We start from the raw sequence: 25,802 nt of genomic DNA on the forward strand, positions 1-25,802 counted from the left end.
CTCCAATTGCTGGTCATGTGGCTGCTTAACAACTCAGAGTCTAATGACCGATCTGGAAGGCATGCAGTCTCAGACTCAAGCTGCCTCTCAATATGTTCTCATCTCTAACAAAAAATAAAAAATAAAATAAAATAGCTAAACATGTACCAAATTCTTAAGCGTTATGTCATCTGCCAGACGGTGAGTTTGCTAATTAGGCTTTAGATCAGAGATTTGAAAGGCAGGACTTTGGAGTAGTCATTTCAGGAGCAGTAAAGGAGAAAGTCTCTAGTGTGGTACTCGAGATGCTTTTACTGAACTGCTCAGCGTGGATGCCGGCTATTAGCATGTGAGTAATGAGTTCTGCTGAAGTGGTACAATAGCCACTGCGGTCATGCCTCCTAAATCGCAGACGCTGCATGTGGTCGATTTTGCTAAATGCTAACAAACTCGACAACGAACTCTTTTACAAGTCATGACATGGTTTGGCTTGAATTTCAGGAAATAACTGATCGATTAGGCCAGAAATTATGACTTTGAAAGTTTCATTTTGAACTTTAGCTGCTTCCTTTGCTTCCTTTTCTCGCCAGTGAAATGGGAAATTGCCTGACTGATGGACAGGTAATGCAATCTTGCCTGCTCTCTCACCATTTTAGGCCATTTTAAACAATTTTAATCCCATTACTTCTCAATCACTCCTTTCTCTTGATTTTTCACCCTTTTTCATTTTCAAAGCACTTTTATAGAAGGCTACTAGTTTATCTGTGATAGTAGTGAAACCTTCTTAAATCCTTGCAATAATGCTCAGCAGTTAAGCCCCATAAGGTTACAGCACTGTGCACAAGTATTGACCCCCCTTAATACTTTCCACTGTAGTGTTGAAAGATTTGATAGTGTGATTTAATTTATTTAACTTGTTTTTATTTATTACCATTGGATTCTAGTTACACTAACTTTAGTCTGTATAAAAACAACAGAACAAAAATAAAAGAATAAAAATGTGATAGAAACAGAAGTGTTGGGTTTATTGAAAGTAAGCTAAAAACATAAAGAGAAAGCCCCAACCACAAAGTAAGTTAGTTATCGAACTAACCGAGCTACTTATGTAAGAGTTTCTGCTTAATGCCACTGAGGAATTTGGACCATTTGAACACATACACCACACATCCAAGGTTGTTGTCTAACGCACACCTGCTTGTCTGCTAACACACCTTGTACTATGCTGTGACATTTGACATGCTTGACAACACACCTGGTGATAGGCTGACACACCTGGCGATCTACCAATAAATTAAAAAATCTGCTAACAAACGCACCTGGAAGACTGGTAACACACATGAAGATAGGCTAACGCATCTGAAAGACTGGTAACGTTGATGAAGGGCTGCTGACACATCTGGAAGACTGGCAACATAGATGAATGGCTGCTAACACATCTGGAAGACTGGTAACACACATAAAGGGTGGCTAACACATCTGGAAGACTAGTAAAACACATGAAGAGCTGCTAACACATATTGACGACTGGCAACATAGATGAATGGCTGCCAACACACCTGGTGATAGTCTGACACCCCTGGCGATCTACCAGTAAACAAAACAATCTGCTAACAAACCTGGCAATGTGCTAAGAGACCCACGCACCTGGAAGACTGGTAACACACATGAAGAGATCATAACACATCTGAAAGACTGGCAACGTTGATGATGGGCTGCTAACACATCTGGAAGACTGGTAACACACAGGAAGGGCTGCTAACACATCTGGGAGACTGGCAACATACAAGAATGGCTGCTAACACATCTGGAAGACTGGTAACACACAAGAAGGGCGGCTAACACATCTGGAAGACTAGTAAAACACATGAAGGGCTGCTAGCACATCTGGAAAACTGGTGACAGATAAAAAGCTGCTGACACATCTGGAACACACATGAAGAGCTGCTGACACATCTGGAAGACTGGTAACGTTGAAGGGTTACAGACACATATGGAAGACTGGTAACATACACAAAGGGCTGCTGACACATCCAGACGACTGGTAACACATACAAAGGGCTGCTAACATATCTGGAAGACTGGTACTGTAGATGAAGGTCTTCTGACATATCTGGAACACACACGAAGAGCTGCTAACACATCTGGAAGACTGTTAACATACATGAAGGGCTGATAACATATCTGGAAGAATGGTAACGTAAATGAAGGGCAGCTAACACATCTGGAAGTACTGAAAATAATGTTCCATGCATAATGTAATGAACTGACAATAATGTTCCATAAATGACCATGCATTTATTCTGTATTGGCTGACATCACATCCTGTTTTAGATCTGGGAAACAAGTCAATGATAATCCATACTCATATGCATCTTAATTAAAACAGACTTATACATTAACAACATTAATAAAACTAATACAGATGTTTTTTTTTGTATATAAAGAATTTGCTGTTCTGAAAGAAAAGACTACAGAATGATCTACAACAAGACGTCGATGGGTGACACACAAATACACCAGATCATCTTATGTAGAATGTTAGGGAGCGAGTGCAGTGGAACAGGCTCTATTCTTATACCTGGTATTAACTCACCACTCACAAAGCAGTAACACACGATTAAACCCACAAATTACACCCTGTGTCCAAGAAACCCTGAGCAGCTACGCTGGCTGTCAATGTGGACATGAGTTCAGAGAACAGTGTAGGCTAGTAACACAAGCACATGTTAAATGAGTGTTAGATTACTTTATATACTAAAGATATGTACAAACTGACATTTGGAACCTTTTCATATGATTTGGGGTATTTTCTTGTAATAATTTACAGGAAAATTTAGCATTTACATTTGTAAAACAAGGTACAATTAAGATTAGTGTGAAGGTATTCTGAAATAAACAAAGAAAATCATAAAAAATAAATAAATAAAATCATAAAAAAACCTTTTGGAAAACAATTAAAACTAACATAAAACTGTTAAATTGTTTTAAAAATTGTAAAACAAGCTTACTGTAAATTGAGCACCTTGAATTGATTAATAAAACAAAAAAAAAAAACTCAATACATAAAGAATTTTAAAAGTGTTTAAGAATTAAGAATAGTGTGACATGAGTACAAGATCATTTCTAGATTAATTCACATTTCTTAGAACAATTTGTAAAAGAAATTTATGAAATAATCAATAAAACAACTTGAAAAACAAATCTGTAAAATAAAATAAAAATTTGCGATTTGGGAACTGATTATTAAAACAGATTAATATTAGTATAAATATAACAATTCTTAAAACAAGGTTAGTATGAGGAGTTAAGCTGTAAACTCTATTGTAAGTCTGTACGAAACTTACACATCTTAAACAGGATTAAAATTCGACACACTTTTCTAGCATAGAAATGTAATTCCTGCTACATTTGTATTGTACTTCTTTTAAGAAGGCAGAAGAACAGAACAGGAAATACTTTAAATACTGAGGGTTTTTTTTTTTTTTTAAAAAAGTAAAATTTCAATATTCAGCCACTCTCAGTCTGGGTGTCACATTACACACCTCAGTGCTATAATCATCATAAAGCTTTATGGAGACATTACTCCACTCATCTCTAACGTTCCGCATGTGTTCAGATGTTCCATCACAGAGAACAATGGAGGAAAGGTAGTTAAAGCGTCACTTTATATGCGTAACATTCATTACGGTTAAATTAATTAGGGAAATTCCTATAAACATTTTATCTCGACTAAAATGCACTCAGACATTTTATGTGCTGTGGCATAGAGAAGAAGTATGAGGGTGTAGAAAAAATATAAAATTTTGAAAGACAAGAAATGAAGACTGAAAGCATTACGTATAAGGTCGGGTAACCGCCACCAAGCCATTTACTGATTAAAAAATATATTTATTTGTAATTTAAGTTGTGGAATATGGAAAATCAAATAAATAAAATGAAAACAAAAAGAAATGAAAATAAAAATACGTATTTGTAAAAGAGAGAAAAAAAATTAAAAAGTCAAGAGATTTGGGTCAAATAACCAAAAAAATAAACAAACAAACAAAACACACACACACACACATACATATATAAACAAAAAAGAATTAACACTGAGAAAATTAAAAAATATTTTTTTAAATAAATAAAGAAATTTAAATTTTAAAAAGTTTAAAAGAAATCATACCATGAAATAGGTAACATAAAACTACTTGATTAGAAGCAAACTTTTTTTTTTTTTTTTTTTTTTTTACATTTTTTACTTAAAACTTAAATTTCTATAACGGTTATTTTATTTTAAGAAAGACATTTTTCCTGGTTTTTACCAATCATCAAGAGGCAGACGAAGATACCTGTTGTTCAGCGTGAGCATAGAGAATAACCAACAGGAGACATGCTGCAGAGTTACATCCGCCTAGACATTCAGTCTTTAACTAAAGACAGGAATGATTTGAGTGACTGACAGGAAAATGTCGAAGGAAGACAGTGAGGAGGAGAGTGGGACTGAGAGATGTTACTTTGCCAGGCAGATGTGTACAAGAACGAGACAGCTTTAAGTAAAGCAGGTAGTGAATCCACCTTGCCTTACTATCGCACACATCCAAACATTTCTATAGTAACTATATTATTTCACCATTGAAATTTTTTTTAAGGACTGGTTGGACTACGAGGCTGAAGCTTGCTGAATACAAGAAAAAAAGAAACAAACCCACCGGATGTCAAGTTTTATGGGAAAGATCACAAGCACCAGATGGTAAGGAACAGATAGTACGGAAGCATAAAATACACTGTTCTTGCTGTGTAGCTTTTTTAGATTTACTATTTATCATTTATATGGATTAAGTGAATTAATTATAAAGTTCACGTTGGCAAGGAAAAACTGAGACCGTCTTCCTGAGATGATATGGGGAAGGAACTCGAGGAGGAACCCATCCTTATGTGGGTGACACCAAAGTGTGTGATTATAAATAATGTTCTTTCATCAGCTGTGTATAGATGAGTGGAGTTGTGTAACCAGGAGCAACTTATAAATCAGCAACAATTCTGAGTCTTGAGCGAAAGTACCACCCCTGTGACAAAGAAAAGTACATTAGCTTTTCCTGAAAGTGCATATGTGCATGTTTTTCACATTGTTCTTATTCCCTCAGATAAAAGGTACAGAACCTTTCATCACTTGTCACCATGCTGATACAGTTCAAAAGAACCTTTTTTTTGCACATCTGTACTTACAAATGTAAAAGTTGTTCAGTCTTCAAAAATAATTGGTGAGGTACAACTGGATCTTTTGTCACAAAATTTTCTTTCTCAGGTTCTGAGAGCAGCGAGATTCACACTCATTTTCTATGTGTCTTTGTTTTGGGTCTAATTCTGTCTCTTGTCCTGTCCTGTCTTTGTTTTTTTTTTCCTAATGAGTGAGCCTGTTCCATGTTTATCCCCTTGTTTAGTGTTTGCGATTTCTGCTGGTCGTGTTTTGTCACAAAGACTTATCACTTATCACTTTTATTAGCCTTGTTTTTGACTTTGATTTCTTGTACTATATATAAGCTCCTGTTCTTTGACCTACGCAAAGCTGTACAGAGAACAGTACAGTGTAGAGAAATGGTAAAGCATAGAGCGTAGCATACATATTTTACTTATATATAAATGCTTAAAGCACTCTTTATGCACATGACAATAAACTTATAACTGGTTAAAGCTAAAATACAGGCACTGTGTCAAAATCGTACTCAATTCGGGAGATAAAGGAGACATACCATCCTGTAACTAGCTATGAACATGCCATGAACACTTGCTTTTTAGTTTCTTTTGGCGCTCTTCATGTAAAATAATTCCATACAATGCCATCATTCCCATTATCCAAGCTTAATATTTTATAATATTTCGCTTGTGCACATTTTTGTGTCCTGTTGTTACTGCTGATATTAACTACGTTTTCAAGGTAATAAAGTAACCAATTCAATTTGGATAATCTTAATAAACATATCCGAGCCAAAGTTCAACTGTTAAATGATTTCAACTGACATATTAGCAAAACAGAAAAAAATCAAAGTGATGCTCGAGTGACCATCTTCCCATTAAGCTTTAGCTAAAATAACTTTAGAAAGGGTTAAAACACTGCCGTAGTCACATTCTCTGCAAACATTTTAGCCAAAAACATGAGGCTCATTTTTCAGGGAACATCCCACCGTGCCAGACGAAGCATATCAGAAACTCGCAGCTTAGAGGATGACTAAGATGGCCGCCAGCATGTGCGTCACGCTGATGTTGCTAATGGAGCAAACTCTGGCGCTAGAGCTGCACTGCAGAAATCACACTGAGAGAAGGGCATATGGAAATAATACACCTGTGCAAAAATGCCCATGGTGGTGTCTCTTTTATACTGATGTTTTGCTATTAAGAAGAAATGGAAACTCTCCATCTGGCATAGTAAAAAAAAAAAAAAGAAAAAAAAAGGGGAAAAAGAAAGGGGAAAAAAACACCTCAGGAATGCTAGGAGTAAAAATTTCCACTCGCCTGAAATAAAATTGAAATACGAAACCTGAATGAAACAAGGATCTACAAAACCTTTATTCTTGGCAAAGAAAAAAGAAAAAAAGAAAATCACTTTCAGATAGAAATCTGATATCACAAAAAAAAAATTTACAATGTAAATGCAGAAAGTTTGTTACAAGATGTGAAGCACGGCTAAGCTGAGAAAAGAGAAAAAGTACACCTTATATCTTGCTGAAAATCGCAGGACGCATTAATAACACGGGAACACGGTTCCATTTTAATGCCACTATTTTCAGCACCATTAATGCATTTATCTTTTTCCCTGATCCTTTTGTATGCTAGTTTTTTGTGCGTCCAAACTCGCCGTGATTGAATCCTGAAGAAGTCGTGACTGTATCTTTTTCTTTTAATAACACAGACGGCTGCATTTATGTGTAGAGGCGGTAATGACAACAGAAAATAGGTGCTACTTTAATCCATGCACATTTTAGATCATAGGAAAGTAGAGGAAAAGAAAAAAAAAATTGCTGTCTTGTGAATATCTGTGCTTTGGAGATTATTACTGTATCAGTAAAACACTACATTTGACTTTCATATTGGCTGGTATGTATGATTCACAAAATAAGAATAAAAATCATAATAAAATTTCAGCACAAGTGCTTGGAACCCCTGATCAATCCATCCAAGGGTTGCAGGGAGCCTGGAGTCTATCCTAGTGGACTCTGGGCACAAGGAGAAGGATACCCTAGACAGGGTGGCAGCCCATCACAATTGCACCCATATTCACACACCACTGACAATTAAGTTACGTCAATCATCATGTGTCTTTGGACTGGTGGAGGAAACCAGAATAGCCAGAGAAACCCTCCATTTATTGATCATAAAAAAAACCCTTTATCTTACAGACTGCTTGATGGATCGAGTTTGGATGATGATGTGTAACTATTCAGACTTCTAATAAAGAAAGAAATCCAAAAATAAAATAAAATAAAATAAAATAACACAGATTTGATAAAACATTCACAGATTTGATAACATTTCAGTACATCACCCCATGTTTAGATTCTGAATAAGAATCCTAACAAAAATAAAACGTTTCAGAGAAAAAGCACTGATAAGAAGGAAATAATAAATCAAATAAATAAACCTTTCTCTCATTTACAGACTCAAGATATTTGGGTTTGGACAAACCTCCTAACAGTTCATTCAGTAACACTTCTGTGTAATTACTGTGGTCACTCAGTGCTTTGGCCCCTAAAAACTAAAATAAGAGGTTTAAAAACAAGTGATAAGAAAATGAAATTTTAAATAAAATAAAAATTAAACAAACAAACAGATTAAGTACTCCTCAGGATTAATGTCTCTCTATGACTTTTGCAAATGTCTCTTGGGATTTTGTGATTTATGAAATGAAAACAAAATCAAGTGAATTTTCCAAAATGACTGCAGATTATTTTCACAGATTTTGGGTGGACATACGTCATGTGGTGTCACAAAACACATTCAGCCAGAATCCAACATAAGTAAAGCTATCAGACAAAGTAAGAACATATAGAATGTGTTTTCACTAAAAGGAGATTACAAGAAGAATCCTGTGCACGCGATGTCACCAAAAAAACAGAGCACAAGAAAAAAAACAGCACAAAAAGGTCTACAAGCTGCATTGCAGATTTTCTTAAAAAAAAAAAAAAAATGCAAAAGCAAACAAATCATAGAGGAACTGATAAATAAATAAATAAATAAATAAATAAATAAATAAATAAATAAATAAATAAATAAATAAATAAATACTTAAAAAATAAGAAAAAAATAAGAGCAGAGTCAGAAATGAATGAACTTTTACTACTTCCTAGCTAGCAAGTGTGTATATAAACAGAGAAAATAGCAGTTATCTGCTAACCGTAACAGTAGATATGTGCTTTATTTATTGCTTCTCATATTCCACATGATTCTCACGGATGTGACAGGGTGCTTTGGGTTTGTCCGGCTGCCAATACAACTGCATTCCTTCTCTTTATTGATGATGCGACACAATGCCAATACAATGCCAGCAGCCACATAAATTCAACCAAATACCTCACAAGTCACTGGACTGTGCTTTCCCATGATGACAAACTACAAAAACAACCTCGGAGGAAAATCCGAGCATCCGGGGAAACAAACATTAAAGTCATATGTGGAATAATGTAACCTTGGTGCTACTTATTTCTGACAATGATAGTTAATTATGATTATTATTTATAGAATATTATCCAAGACGTTTTAAAAAGAAATGCACACATCTCAAATTATTTATAAATATGGTCTCATAATATTACATGTATGTGTATAGCATTCCCATGGCAACAGGGTGTTTTTTTTTTTTTTGTTTGTTTTTTTTTGGCTTTTGTTTTTTCTGACCTTATGGTCAATCCAAGCATGTGCATAAGTTTGTGCACCTTTAGGACAAAGTGTGAAATTAAAATGTGTTTAATTCAACAGCAAAATAGTTAAAGTGCTAAAAAGTGTTACAGAAATAATTCTTCATTATAATTTTTTATTATTTTTAAGAAAGTTTAAAAGTTTGCCTGTACCCATTCTAAAGTCAAATTTTCTCTAATAATAATTTGTTATCAATTTTGCAGGTAAATAAATAAGTAAATAAATACATAAAAATGATGATTGCACTTAGTTAATTTATGATTTAACTACAAAGTATTACATTTCAGTTTATGATTTTAATTAATATATGCAAAATGGCCAGCTAGCAAACTTTTTTTCCTCTAAATTACTATTGCTTGTTTACTGTTTCATCTTTAATTTATTATTTAACAACAGAGCATTACATCTCAGTGCAGAAGCAGGACAGTAAGGAAACGGACCTAACAACCCCGATGTTTTATCGCCTGGCAAAAAAAAGCTGCAATATGAAAGTTATTTCAACTCATTTTCTCTTAATTTATCATTGTTTGTTTATCATTTCATCTAAAGTTTTTCCCCCTTGATAAATGACTTTCTTGCTACTTCCAGGATGACAGCAATTTAAAACACTAATTTATAACACTTTGGTTTTGCGTCCCTGTAAATACACAAGGCTTCAAATGAGCGCAAGGGAACGCACGGCGTCGGCTTGAGGTAATCCCACAGCAACGTGAGGAAGTAAAAGACGTACAGAAGACAGAAAGTAAGCAGAAACAGCTCAATGACTCGGGAATCTCTGCAGACCGAATTAATGACAACGCACAGTGTAAGTTGGAGTAGGTTACAATTATTCATATAATTAACCATATAATAGCTGCTATAATTAACTAATCAGGACACGAGTCACTGCGTCAAAGCTGAATCACAAATAATATGTAGCTATGCTAGAGATTGTACTATGGTTTTTTGACCATGTAGATAGTAATTAAAATGTCATTAGAGCTCGGAGGCCTCAGAGAGCACAACTGTAACAGCTTCAGCCCACAGAAGCACGAAGCCAAGAAACACAAAACGAGAAAATACGCAATGGGGTTTGGACAAAGGTAAGTCTGTGAGGAAGCGTATAAAAATGACAGGAACTGGTATACAGGCAATCGTTTTCTTACACAAAAATTTTACACAAACTCCAGAGCAATATTTAATACATTTTAATACATACAATTACATACAATTTTTCTGACCTAACTTTTTATATAATAATGATTTTCTTTTACATCTAAAATTCATAAACTTGGCTAAGACAAGGTTCAGAGTCAGAAATTTTAGAAAATAAGTAAGAATGATTTACTAGCACTTTTAACTCATAATGCACTTTTTTTTAGCACTTTTAGCCCATTTCCCTAGCCAAATTGTGTCCTTGCCAAAAATAAATACTGCTACTAGCTGGTGGTTCATGCCAGCTAGCTAACTAATGACACAGTTTTGGACAAAATGCCATTTGCGGCCTCATTTTCTGACTGGATACAAATGCATTTATTCGTAAATTGTCTGTAACAGCATTTATACATAAAATTCCAGGTCAGAAAAATTCCAGGTTCATAGGAAACGCTATACACCAGTGTTTGTGTAAATTTCAGTGCTTGCAAATGAGAACATTGTTTGATCTGCTTCAAATTTTATAATTATTGATGAGTTCTTGTAATTGTTTTATGATTCTGCTGACACATTTATTTTACACCAGTTTGATGCATTTTTTTTGACAATCTTAGTCGCTTCGTATTAAAGACCTGAAAAAAGCAAGCGAGACATTTCATTCGGACAAAATAAAAAATTGAGGAAAAGTTATTTTGTTGTTTTCAGATTTTGCCTTGTATGGATTGGGTGGATTTAATTGTTTTATGGAGTATATTTAATGTGTGAAGGCAGAGCCTGTACGAATGCTTATTTCAGCAATTTTTTTCTGCTCGTCGTGCTACTGCCGACCGGGTGCTGAAAAGACAGCATCACTTCAGCACCGAATTGTTTTGGACAGCCGAGAAGCACAAGGCCATGGGGCAGAGCGGCTAAAGGATGCCAAGTAATCGACAACCAATCAGAGCAGCCGCTCTTAAAGAATACACATTAAGACGACGCTCCCTGACACCGCTTCACCCCACCAGCCTTCTGGGTCCCACCTCATCACCCCATCTTACCGCTGATCCTTGGAGCACAGACCACATCGACGGCCACGCTTAAGTCCTCTATCACCCTTTTCTGCACCAAGAATTTAAACTGGAAATAAATCAACTATTGATAAAGATCCCCGTGTTCTCATATGTCTGTGTTCTGCTCTCGCAGCATGAGTTGCAGCAAATGGTTAATCAACAGTATGAAGAAAAGCAGCAAATTCTTTTCTATTTCTGGCAGGAATCTTCAATTTGGCCATAAAAACCTTTACACACAGCTTCAAGATTGCAAATGAGGCTCAGACACTTTGATGAACTTTGTGACTCCTTTGATCTTTCCAATTAATGGATCAAAAACTTGGAGGAAGTTGGCATGTAACTGCGGTGTGTTCCATAACTTATTTTTCAGAGCTTACTAAGTTCAATATGGTGTCCCACAAGGTGTCATTTTAAGCCTATTCACTTTCTGTTCTAGCTATGGTTTGGAACTGATCATTTGCAAACATACAGTAATGTAGGCTTAAAACTCGCATAAAACTCTATTCTAAATTCGACAACACACATGCGCAAAAGGAGCTTGTAAGCTCATATCTTATAATCCTTGCTGTTTACATGCTCATCTGCAGACACAGCATTTCTTCGAGGTGTCCTTGTCCAGCAATCAGAAACCAGAAGAAATCTTTTTAAACGAATACAAAGGAAACAAAATGAGTTTCCAGGTTTATAAAAGTGCTTTTATACAGACAGAGCTGCGATTTCAGCAACAAGCGCCATCTGAGTTGCGATTTTCTCAATTCTCAAATGCAAGCAACAGTCGAAGAATTCCTAAGACCAAACTTTTTCAAATGTTTTTTTTTTTTGATGGTCTGAGGAAATAAAAAATGGTAGGCAGGGGATCGTTGGTGCCTCTTATTTGAGTGTAGAGCAATTAACTAGCTATTACAAAGCTAAATAAGGAAGATATAAAGCAATAATTAGCATGTAAAGTAGCGTATAAATGATATATTGGGCTCTAGGATATAAAATATGATTAGTACACACTGGACAGGCCACGCCCACAACTGGCAACTGTAGCAGGTGCACATGTGGCTACAACCGAGATACTTTATACTCTAAACAGAGAGCAAGTTCTAACCTAAGGCTACACTGAACCAGAAAAAAAACTGCGTAGCAGCTAATTACCTTCAAACTCGACTGCAAAATAACTTACGTTCTAATGCCGCAACCGGCTTCTAAATCTTTCTAGCATCAGCCCCAGAATACCCTTGAGGTGACTTCCTAAAATATCGATTCCAAACTTCTGGTACAAACAGAAAAGGATCGCGAGCTTCCGGACACGGCCGTAAATGTCAAGTTTATTTATTAAACGCATTTACAATTACAAATGTTCAGCAAAAGTGCTTTGCAATGAAGAAACCGAAAGTAAGGAAATAAAAAATGAAAGGCGAGTATGTACACGCTGCACGTCTTGCAAGGCTGAAGAACGAGGAAGGGTCGGAGACTCTTAGACAGAGACAAAAGAGAAGGAGAAGTGTGGATACAGTAAATCAGACGGATCCTAAATGGATCTAATTTCCCGTCTACAGTTTCACGGATTCGCCATCCATCAAAAATAATACCTTTGGCAAAAATGAAAAAAAAAATCATAGCTGAAAAAGAAGAGAAAAATAGTTCATGGGGAAAAAAGAATGGTCTTTTATCATCTTGGTGGTGGTGGTGGTGGTGTGTGTGTGTGTGTGTGTGTGTGCGTGAGACATCTGACCCAATTATCTGGACACTACACTTACTATATAATTATGAGCACAGCATGGATAAACACGACGTCAAGCCAGAGATAATACCCGATAACAAGTGCCATGATCACTGTAATTATACGTATTGGCAATCGGCTTGTAATTAGAGGCCACTGGCAAGCGCTTTCTAATCAGAGAAACACGGTGTGTGTGTGTATGTGTGTGTGTGTGTGTAACTGATTTAACCCTCACTACTTAGCAATGACCCATGCTGCCTCTTTATACTTTGTAAGAAACATGTTGAAAAGCTTATTGTGGCCCTTAAAAAGCACAAATTATTTAATGATGCTTCTTTGTTCAATTCGGCTTTGAAGCTAAAAAAGAACAATTTGATCATTTTATGAATAAAATAAATTGCGTGAGGATTATTTTTCAGTACGTGTGTCTCTATTAAGGTACAACATTTTTAAATTATATTTGATAATTAAACAAAAAATGCCCTTATTTCTACATATTGGCCCAATTCCACAGATGCCTTACAGTACAGCTCCATATATGGACTCAGTGACACGCCCACATTTCCATATACGGACTCAATAAAGACATCCTATGCTTAATTTTCAAAGACTGGGTATTTTAGTACTTTTATATAATAAGTTTATTAAATAATCTTATTAAATAAATAAATACATTTTAATTTGCATTTGTGCTTTTTCCTCAAGTGCTCTTTATTTCCATGAACTTGATATTGAATAGGGAAATATAATAAGGACATCATTTTACATGATAATTACATGTTAATTACATGCCAATTAGACAATTATGCTTAATGAGCATTGATAGACTGCAATTAGCCACTGTATGTTTGTACTTAATCAAGAAAATGAGGTAGTAAAAATGACTATTAATTGATGAATCAAGTAGCTGGTGGATGAAGTGTGGGTTTGTTTGTGTGTGTGTCGATGGGTGACTGGGTGGGTTTGTGTGTGTGTGTGTGTGTGTTTGGGTAGGCAGTGTAGCTGGCTGTATTTTGTGTGTGTGTATGTGGAAAGAGGCTCAGTATGATAGAAGCCCTGCTGCCACTGAGGAGATAAGGAGAGAGGACACACATTCGGCCACACACACAAACACACACAGAGTAAGACACACACTTGGCCACACAGTTGGAGAGCTGCACTGGAATATTAACACACACACACACACACACACACACACACACACAGGAAGGTGGAGTTTTGGCATTACTCAGCAGCACCTGTCCTACGCACACTGCAGTTAACCGAAATGGACACACACTGCTTACAATAAAGCAACAATTCAATACAGATCTCTCTCTCTCACACACACACACACACACACAAAACTGTACAATTATACATCCACTCCTATCACAGACTCACTATGCTTAGCAGTCAAAGCTAATGGTAATTAAACTATATTTTTTCAAATCTGGAGCATTTTATATATAATCCATTAACAAATTTCAGGTAAATGTTGATATTCCTGATAACCCATTTCTGTGTGATTTTCACTGTCATTCTACCTTTCCAAAGTCCATATAGAAGACCTAACAGCTCCATGCTAGCTAGCTAAACTGTTTAGGCTCTGTATCCATGTTTCACAGTTGCCTAGCAACAATGCATGCGCTCTTACAATGTTATAAACTGAACAGCAGAGGTCCAAAGGACAACTCTCTGGTCTTGTATGTGTAAATTACAGCACATTTTAGTAAATATATGGCAAATACATATGTAGGATAAATCGCATCCGATCTGATTAATCACTAAGCTGCTCAAAACGTCAGCAGATGATGTCAAACTAATTTTTATATCCACTGATAACGTTAAGACTTTATTTTCGGATTACCTGAAAAAACCTCTATGCTACTTTACACTATTGGTATTTACAGAATGTTATGTAAAATGTGTTCTCAGTATATTTTATTACCTTATCTGTGTATTTTCTTTTCCCGGCCAAAAAAAAGGTAGGTTGGTTTTAGCTTAGCATAACTAAAGTACAAAACTAGCTACGTCAAAATCATACAAAAAAAGCCTAAAGCTAGCTAACATTAACTTATCCATCATATTCTGTTATTAAATGCAGGTTTGCTATCAAGATGGCTAATCGTAACTATAATCCACACCCTATGTTGCTAGCAAGCTGGCTAGCTAGCTAATATTTTGGTGAACGTTTAAATCTAGAATGTAGTCTGTGATGCGAAGCTCTACATCCATCCGAAGAATTGAAACAAAACTCACGTTGTGACGAAGCTCTTCTCTTTTTATTTGGATTTTATAGCATGTAGTCAAATGACTACACTAACAGGAATGAAGCTAATCGTTTTCTTTCAAATTAATTATCTGATAATTAAATGTTCCCAGGTCACACCGGTCCTCTGGAAAACAAGCATTCTTTTCAAACAAGGCTGGCTGACTACCAGGCTTGTTTGGGTCACAAAACAGTGAATAAGTGAGGCAGATTTTCCCTGGGTTTTCCCCTAAATGCTAATTTAAGGATCTCTGACTGACAAAAATCCATGACTAATTTATAATTCATATGAAATCTACAGTTGATGCTTCCAACAAAAATGCCAACCTGGCATGTGAGCACTAAGCACTCAGCATGATCTTATTTAGTGCTAGCAACATATATTAATTCTCCATCTCATTTTCTCATTCTATATAACGACCCTGGCAAAGTGCTGACGCAGCCCATGCAATCAGCCGTGTGTAAAGGAACGGACGCCAATCCGGGAGCCTCTGAAGCATTTTTTTTTCCTTTCACTATCATGTTAGAATGCACAGATGTGGTATGCGCTACGCTACAGTGGCTACATAAGTAATTCAGGTCGATAGCATGAATATATACTATCCCTGTCATGGAACTTTGTGCTACAGGATTCAGGATTAAAGTGCTACAGGATTCATAACCTGACACACACACACACACACAATTGTCCAAAATGTAGATGGATGTTGCAGTACTAGTGAGTGACACACATACCAGTCGATAAACAACATATTTATGAAGTCTGCATTAGCTGACAGGCTAAGTATGATGCTAAAAATGCAGCCTAGCAATCCATCGATCGCCTCATTACCCTCCGCAGCGCGGTCGAAAACAGATTTCCAGACTATTGAGCATGCTAATGCAGAAAACATTAGCAAACATAAATTGAAATGCTGCCCACTGGTCTGGATATTGTGTGCCTTTGCGCGACTAGCAAAGAGCAATGATTTCCAATGGAAACTCGTCAGGCAAGAAACAGCATTTAAGCACTTTGTTTTATAGCCTTATTGCTCAAACAACTTTTAACTTCTCTCAGAATCACACGCACCGAGGTTCGATTTGTATTACTCGACTGCTCCTGTCACAGGTTCACCATGTTTACAAGAGGTTTAGCAATTAGCGCTAAAGTGTATTTAAAGTGTAACATTCTGAATATTAGCCTTCTATTAATAAAATAATTTCAGATTTGAGGAAAATGTTGATATTCCACATATTGTGGTGTCATTTTTGTCATTATTTAGCATTTCCAAACCTAGCTATGGTTATGGCTGAAATGTTTACTGTTATATGATTATATCTGAAACATTATTCAGAATTGCTAATTTTTCGACAAAAAAGTATTCAGGCAAAAATAGAAAACAGCATTTGAGCACTCCACTTCAAAGCTTGAAAGTATAAACATCTTTTTTTGCTCGCCTCATAATTTCAAATTTGAAACATAAATAAATAAATAAGCACATGCTAATTTGACAGGTGGCGTATCACTGTGGAATTCCCTATGGCCGAGCGTTTTCCATCCAGATTGCTGGATAAATTGTCAGAGCCAGGTCGTCTAATCACTTTGTTTTGTTCTGGGAACTATTCCAATCCCATCAGTAGGAAGATGGCCATTTAAGAAAATTACCATTCCAGGCATTTGGGGTGTAAAATAACTGAAGCAGTGAACCAAAGACAGTTGTCCGGTCAAGCATCATGATTTGTTTACAGGAAATGAAACTGGTCCTCTGAAGAATTTTAAGTGGCTTTTTGCTATGAAATGAACTCAATTTAAATCAAATGTGTTTTAGAAAGACATGAAATGAAAAAAAATCAGTTGGTTTTTGGTAAATCCTGAAATCCTCTGCTTTTTTAGCTATGTGTGAAGCACAGACAGTCCAAGAATATCTGCTTTTCATGTGAATTCACCTAACTATCAGCACCACATGATCAACCATGCCCACTTTAGCACATCACCCACTTCAGCCACTTTACCTCACTACTGACCTCGTATACCTCGAATCACCTAAACAAACCTCATTGAAAATATTTAACTTTTTTCGTCTAGCTTTGTTGAGCTGCATCTCTGCTAGCATAAACGTGCTAAAACACTCACCAGAGATGAAGGCTCTTCCTGTGTCACTCATCTCATCATGTGTTCTCCTAGGGAAGTCTGGGTAATAAGATCAGTGCCACCTGAAACACACAAAAAAGAGAAAGATTAATGTACAGCACCTCAATCTTACAGTTTTGACCCTCTTTGCTTCCCATATTTTTTTGTTCCTTGTTGCAGATTCTTGCTTCTTCTTAAAACAAGGTGTGTCTACAGATATTAGTACCCAGCCCTCAAAAAGGGTACAGCAGCTAACATTAGTGAAGTAGTTTGTAAATATGACTCCATTAAAAAAAAAAAAATCCTGTCTTATGTTTTCTTCCAGGGCAATAAAATAAATTCCAGGGACATCTCCGATCAATGACATACCCATATTTGTATTTATGACAATTGGCCTTTGAGTGACACACCCACATTTCCAAATATGGAATTATACAATATAATCAAATTCCCATGTACTGTATATAGAATCAAAGCTACACCCACAAGTCCATATATGGACCCAGTGACACCCACATCTACATATATGGATTTAATTTCACACCCACAATTCCATACAAGTACTCAATGCCAAATATGAGCCCAGTGACACGCACCTCTACATATATTGATTTAATTTCACACCCACAATTCCATATATGGACTCAACCCCCATGTCACCATCAGAAAGACACAGATTCAAATCCAGACAACTCTGCATGCAATAGTCCAGTAGAGCCAAGCTTCATTTAGGGCTGTCTGCAGTTTGTCGATATTCAGACCTCAGAACTACAGACTGTTCAGAATTTACATAACAGGGGGCAGAGTTTGTCTAAATTAGAGATGTGTCTAAGATTTGCACAGTTCTGATCCACAGTTCTTGTGCGAGATCAGATAAAAGTCCAGCGTCTGACAGTAATATAACTACAAAATGTCATGTCATCCGACTCTGAATACAAGGAACTTATGGAATTACACCACAACCAAATTCCCAAGTATATACAATCGAAGCCACACCCACAAGTCCATATAAGTATCCAGTGACACCCACATCTTCATCTATGGATTTAATTTCACACCTACAATTCCATATAAAGAGCCAATGCCATATATGGGCCCAGTGACACGCACCCCTACAAATATGGATTTAATACTACATAATTATTGATTTAATGGATTTTTTATGGCCAGTGTCATTGGACTCAGTAACACCAACATTTCCTCAAATGATTCTTCTTAATGCCCCACCCACATATCTATATATGTATTTAATTCCACACCCATATTTACAAATATGGACTCTGAGTCATTTATCAGTGGCATACCTAATCAACTTTATACCTGCATTTCCATAGATGGAATCTGTGCCACACCCACATGTCTAAATTAACCCAGTGTCACAGATTCAGCACATTTACATATTAATATTCAATGCACACAGACACACACACACACACACACACACACATTTCCATATAAAGTCACACCTACAATTTCATATATGGACTCACATTCAGTGCCAGCCCTATATTTCCATATACTGCATGTATTCAGTGCCATACCCATAAGGCCTCAGTGACACACTTCCTGTGGTCTGCACTCAGAAAGTATTCTTGGAGATTTCCTGTATTTTCCTTGCTTTCTTTTTTTTTTCTCTCACTGCTTGTCCTAGTTTCCTTGTTTGTCCTAATTCTAGACATTTCTGTGTGTCTATGTGTTTAGTTTAGAGTTTTTGGATTTCTTTTTATTGCCATGTTTGCTCTCATTGGATCTTGGACAGTTTGTTGAGTACATATATTGGATTTCCGTTATTAAACTCTGCAGTTTTTCCTGTATTCCCATGTACTATATAAGCTCTGTCACCTTTATTACTTTCTCTACATCTTCCTCCAACTCTGCTGAGATTTAGAAGCTATTTCTAGATTTTCTTTTATATATAATTTCCATATTTAGTCTTCATTTCCCTATTGAGCAGCTCTTTTTGTTATAGCCCTTGTCTGGTTCTGGCTTATTTGCCTATTGTAACCCTGAGCTAATTGTATTACATGCAGCGGCATAGAACAATGCCAGACTCTAGACTACAATTCTGTTGATGAGTAAAAAAAGTAAAGGAGAAAGAAGAAAAAGAAAAAGAAGGATGAGATGCTAACAATATTATTCAGAAGCTCATTGCAACATCATTTTTAAGAGTACAAGCTGTGCTTACAACCGAACATAATAGAAAACATCATAATGCGACGCCACAATAACAAAAACTACGGCGAGGCGCTATCAGTCTCAATGTCAGGACAATAACATCTCATCATCAATATTTCATCACTCCGACCTGAGGGACTGCAAAGTGGAATGTGATGAAAAATTAACTATATTATGAAAAAGAATCTTTGGAGCATATTGCGCACAGGGTAAAGCACAGCTCATGGATTTTTCTTTAAAATGCAACACAATACACAGCTCAGCAGTTTCTGAATCAGTCCTATTGATCAGAAAGTTCAAGGAGTGAGTCTCCACCTGCACTCTCGACCTAAGATGTTGACCCTCAACCCGAGTCAATATTTATAACAACAGTACACATCATCGTTTATTTATTTATTTAGTGATTTAAGATTTTTTAACCTACCAATTCTTTACCTCTTTTTTCTTACTCTTATAATATGATGGCTACCAGGCTGGAGGGATTAAGGCATGCTTTCTCCAAGATATGTGAAGTCTTAAGACTGAATGTCTTTCAACCCTCTTCTGCATACATGAGCTCAAAGTCACTCATGATTAGTTAGTGTTCCTCTGATTGACAGTTTAATGAATAGCATCTTCCCTCCTACCAAGAGCTTCTAAAATAAAACACCGATCCTAAACTCTAAAAAATGCTAATAATGTTCCCAAACAATGCCAGTATCTAAGGTCATCCTCATGATCCTCATCATCCTCATCATCAGAAAGACACAGATTCAAATCCAGACAACTCAACAGCCATCTGCATGCAAGAGTCCAGTAAAGCCGAGTCCTCATATAGGGCCGTCAGCTTTTTGTTGATATTCAGACCTCAGAACTACAAACTGTTCAGAATTTACATAACAGGGTGTAGTTTGTCTAAATCAAAAATCTGCACAATTCTGACCCTGAACTTAAGCTGAACTTCTTGCGTGAGATCAGATCGAAGTCCAGCGCCACTGTCTGGCTGTTATATAACTACAAAATGTCATGTCTCTGCATGACTCTGAATACTAGGAACTAGGAATAAGGAACTTTCCAACTATAAATCTTAAAGTGAATTTGGACTCTGTATAATGCCTCTAGACACCATTTTATCCACCAATTTAGCTAGGCTACATTTAAGTACCCGTCCAGTTATGTTTCGACATAATTTTTATTCCATTTTTACATTTTAGTTAAAAGTCTTCAAGCTTTCTGTTCACTGCATTTGCTCCCTGCGTCGGATATAACATCATGGTGCCTGTACACCTTCACTACCTAGTGCACTAGATTCAAGGTGTAGAGGACTATTTGAGATTCAGCCACACAAACCATGTGACCACTTGAGTGTTTTGGTGGAATTTTAATGTTTTCTAATAACATTCCCTCTCATTTTTTTTCTTTTTCTTTTTTTGTGTGTAGCGTACCAGAATTTTGCAAAACACACACATATTAATATAAAAACGTGGACATTTGTAGATGATTACAAATTTTGGTTTTCCAGGATGGATGACTACATAAGCATGTTGTGAATAATGAGTTGAGAACTGCTAGAGCTTCTTAAGAATGTATGTCTAATAAGAAGAGCCCGAGTACACACACACAGAAAACATTTATGAGAATATGAGGATGTTTTCTGAGGCTGGGGTTGACTTAACTATTAAAAATTTCTGAGCTGAAATCTGTCCTTGCTGAGATGAAATGTCTCTGAAGGACATCGTTCATAACAATGCAACCTCCTTCAGCTGGTTTCATAACATAACAACTTTTTTTTTTTTTTTTTTTTTAACTAACAAGAAAAACAAAGAATGGTGTCAAGGTGGACTCAAAAAAAGACAAAAAAAAACATCATGGGCATCATAATCTTTTTTTTTTTCTTTTCCTTTTTTAAAGAAACTCTTAAAATTGTAATGTTCAATATGCTTGCACTTGAATCATCAGTTTGAGCAAAAACAAAATAATAGTTTTTTTTTTCTCTTCTAGCGAGAAATGTGGCACAAGGGTCTGATAAACCATACAAGACACTTATGAGGACGAATCTGCCGCTGATGAGATTTAAAAACTTTTTAGGTTGAGAAGGTCACTCGAGTCACATTGGTGCCGTTCCTCTGTTTATAGACGATCTCCCACATAAAGCATGTGGTGTGGATTCAACCTCCCGGCAAGCGAACACTGATTTGTCATTCCAAGCGCAATTCCATTCATGCAGCCAATGCAAGATTCATAAAGTGATATGTTAATGCGTCCTTGCCCCTCTCGAGGAGGCCACTGTCCACCGTAAAAAAGGAGCTCAGTGCTAATAAAGATCCAGATACTGGATAACGCAGTATGAGGGAGTGATTAGCATCTTCCTCTTTCTTTTATGTAGGTAATAAACTCCTGTGTGTGGTGCTGTTATAGGAAAATAAATCAACGCAGAGCAATTTGCCAACGCTAACACGTTTTTATTCATTAAACAATGACACGATTGATCGGTTTATAGCTACACTGAATGTTCTGGACCATCCAAGAAATAAATTAGTTCCTGTTCTTGCTTATATTACACAATGTTAAGTTACATCGTTCCCTTACCTATCGTTTTTTTTTTTTTTTTTTTTTTAATTAAAATATAAAAAAAACACATGGATTTTCATGTTTTCTGCAAAATGTAAAATTTAAAGCTGACACTAAAGACTTTTTTTTTTATTTATAATTTCCTTACAGAAAACATCACCATAGCAACAATCAGGCTTTTCTTAAGGATATATTATTATTCCATTTTTATTTTTATGATTCTAGCAATTTGTTCATTGTTAATATTATGCTTTTTCAAACCTTTTTTTTTTTGGACTAAAATTTTACTTTAAATTTGTATCATTAGTATGTAGTAGTTTTTTTTTATTATTATTATTTTTCATTGTATTTGAATATTTACAGAATACATGCATATCGATAATAATTGCCAGGTATCCATCCATCCATTTTCTATACCCACTTTATTCCTAATTAGGGTCACAGGGATCTGCTGGAGCCTATCACAGCACACATTGGGCGAAAGGCAGGGGTACACCCTGGACAGGTCACCAGTCCATCACAGGGCCACACATACAGACAGACAACCACACACACTCACTCCTATGGGCAATTTAGAATTACCAATCAACCTAATGTACATGTTTTTGGACTGTGGGAGGAAACCAGAGTACCCGGAGTAAACCCACGCAGGTACGGGGAGAACATGCAAACTCCACACAGAAAGGTCCCTGCCTGTTCGAACCCGGGATTCGGACCCAGGACCTTCTTGTTGTGAGGCAACAGTGCTAACCACTAAGCCCTAATTGCTATGTAAAGAACGGAAAAAGATTTCTTCACAAATTCACTCCATTTTTAATTTTCACTTATTTCTTTTTTTAAAATAAATAAATTCAGGGGTTTTTTTTTGGCTTATTTCAAATTCTGAAATTTTTAACCGATATTTTTCAAAAATGGTTCATAAATGGAAAGGAATGAGTGTTTGCCATGATTTCCTCTGTAGCGTGAAGGTCTGAGACGTTCTCTGCAATGCACGCTGAGAGAAATCGACAGGATTACTGTAGCTCTCTGATCTTCAGTAACTTACCTCCAGTTCAGTTATATAACGCTGCCGTTTTATTAAATCCCCTCAGCAGCTACCTGAGCCTTGTCCTCGTCCTTTTTTTTTTCTCTAACGCATTGTGCGATTGATTTCCTAACCTTTTCACCTCATTCTTATGGAGATGAGCTGCAGGAAAATATTAATATTCAATGAAATGAACGACTTTTTTTAATACAGTGATGTGCACGTTACTGAAGGACTGTATATGCTTTGATATTTTTTATATTAAATTTATATGTTTCGTAGGATGTGTTGGATATTCTTTATCCAATAATCTTTAAGTGATTTTAGCCAAGCGTCAGTTGCATTCGATTCGAACAGATCTTATAACTGAACATTTGTTTTAAATAAATAAATAAATAAAGCTGAAATAATTACTGATTCCCAATTACACATATTTATTAACAGTATTTAATGTACATTTTAACTCAAAACATTTCTCAACAATCATTACACACACACGTACACACACACACCCCTGCTATAGTGAGATAACTCTGGGGTCAATGTAGGACGAGCCGGCGACATTTTTATCTGCCGAAGTGCCTGACTCATCTCATCAAAGCTGCCTTCTGCTCATCCCTTTTTCCTTTACCGAGTCTCTCTCTCTCTCTCTCTTTCTCTCTCACTCTCACACACACACACACACCCCTTTCAAGTCGTAAATGCTTAGTTGCCACTACAAAGCAACATGCCAAACTGTCATTAAAGTACAGCATAAATCACAGTGTGTGTCTGTGTGTGTGTGTGGGTGTGTGGATGGGTGATGGTGGGTGTGTGTGTTACAGTAAATTATTGTGTGACAGGGCAGTGTGATGACTCCGAGTTACTGTTACCACTGCAATGCTGATTATTTTACTATAACAGCACATCCCTGTGCGTTTTATTCCTCTTTCGGTCTCTCACCAGCTTCTCTATTTTCTCTGTCTTCAATTTAATAAGACAAAAAAAGACACCGAGAAACCACAAAAGAGCATAAACTACTCAATCCTGAAGACATAAGGTGACAGCTTTACCTCTGACTGCTACAAAGTGCTGACACTGGAGACTCCTTCCATCAATCATCTCCAAACGCAAACACAGCAAAGTCCCCGTGAATGAGCTGTTACTATAGAAATGATAAGGTATTAGAACGAGTGCATCAGTATAAACCTGTGATGTGCCACTGCACTAGTGTCAGAGCTGCTGTTCTAGAAAGTTCTGAAAGACCTTCTGATCAATACGAATGCAATTCAACGGCATTGACGAGCAATACAAGAAACCGCTGATGGAAAGGCACTTATCACCATGGAAACGGTGACACAATCATGAAGATAACCATAGTGTTAGTATTAGTGTATACACTAATAATAATAATAATAATAATGATGATGAAATAAAGAAAAAGAAATCATTCTTATAAATTTGGCCATTACGATAATAAACATCCATTAGAAATGCTGTGATATATTTGAGTCATTTGAACCGAGAACCGAAATGTATTCGCATAATTTGCATAATAATGAAGCGCTAATCGAATTTAACATTATTTTTGCTACATTTTGAGCGTATGGCTCCCTCTGTAAAACTCTCCCAATACACAATTCCACAGCAGATCAAAAAGAAGCGGCAAAGTTTTTTAAAGCTTTACCTAAACTTTAAAGTCATCTGCCAATCTCAGTCCCAGACAGCACCCCGGGAATTCTCTCTCTCTGTCTCTCTCTCTCTCTCTCTCTCTCTCTCAGGCTTCATTCTCGCTGTCTTTTATAAGTTCGTGTCACCGTCTGAGCCGAGTCTCTCAGTAACGCTGCATGAGTGCGTGGCAGAATAGCTTTTCTAAAGTGGCGCACTGGAAACGTAGGCTTGAAATCCGAACGCTTTCCCAGCATGCATGAGCTGCTCAGCGGGATCCCGACGGAGTCAGAAATGCAAAGCCGGATGCAGAACACATTTTCAGCCAGGCCTATGGATACAGTCTTCAAAACCATTTTCTAAAAATGCCAATACCTTTTTAGAGTGTGGGATTAGTATTAGCTTTGATGTTATTAGCTTAGCTTATCTTGTCACAAAAGAGAGGATACTATTTTGCAGCTGCATAAACATTTATATGTTTTAGTGTCTAGGATCTATGTCTCTCCAGGAAAGTTAAAACATTCACCTTGGCCTAGACACTTCAGCCCAAGAAATTTAGCACAAAAACTTCAGATAAGGAACTTTGACCTAGACATTTATGAACCTTTAGGAACCTTTAACCAGGAACCATCAAGAACACTGGTGTAGACCTTCAAGTCCTGGAACATTAGATCAGGAATTTTGTTCTAAACAATAAAGTCTATTAATCATAAACTTTGAACCAGGGACTGTTCCATATGGCCAAAACTGTGCACCTGAGTACAAAATATTCCATTTTAAAACCATATGCATCCAAATGAAGTTGTTGCTGAAACAGTTCTTCTCCTCTTCTCCTTCCAGGAACGTTCCACTAAACATCGGACCCTGATGTTGTTGACACTCATCATTCCATCTTTCCAGTTCATCCCAATGGTGTTCAGTGGGGTTGAGTCAGAGACAGGGTTCTGTGCTGACACTTGAGTTCTTCCACTCCAAACTTAACACACCATGTCTTCATGGAGCTCGCTTTGTGCACAGGGGCATTGTTATGCTGGAACAGGTTTGGGCCTCTTAGTTCTAATAAGAGGAAATTGTAATGCTACAACATACAAAGACTATTGATACAATTATTTGCTTCCAATGTTGTGGTTACATTTTGGGGAAGAACCATATATGGTCAGGGGTGCACATACTTTTGTATTGCTTAGACACATAACCACATGGAATATAGATCTGGAGCTATGGGCTTGACCATTCATTCCAAGAACCTTAGACAAGATACCTACACACTTAAGCACAGG

At 36.6% G+C, this 25,802-nt stretch overlaps 1 protein-coding gene across 1 annotated transcript in view; it reads right to left on the reverse strand.

The window, feature by feature from the left end:
• lrfn1 (leucine rich repeat and fibronectin type III domain containing 1) overlaps window positions 1-25,802 on the reverse strand; it is a 126,470-nt gene that overhangs the window by 20,883 nt on the left and 79,785 nt on the right. The window contains exon 4 of the mRNA XM_058412903.1: window positions 17,130-17,209. The gene's annotated coding sequence lies outside the window, so the exon portion shown is untranslated. The remainder of the gene's footprint in view (window positions 1-17,129; window positions 17,210-25,802) is intronic.

The sequence above is a fragment of the Hemibagrus wyckioides genome, linkage group LG17 (genome assembly GCF_019097595.1).
Source record: "Hemibagrus wyckioides isolate EC202008001 linkage group LG17, SWU_Hwy_1.0, whole genome shotgun sequence".
NCBI classification, from domain to species: domain Eukaryota; kingdom Metazoa; phylum Chordata; class Actinopteri; order Siluriformes; family Bagridae; genus Hemibagrus; species Hemibagrus wyckioides.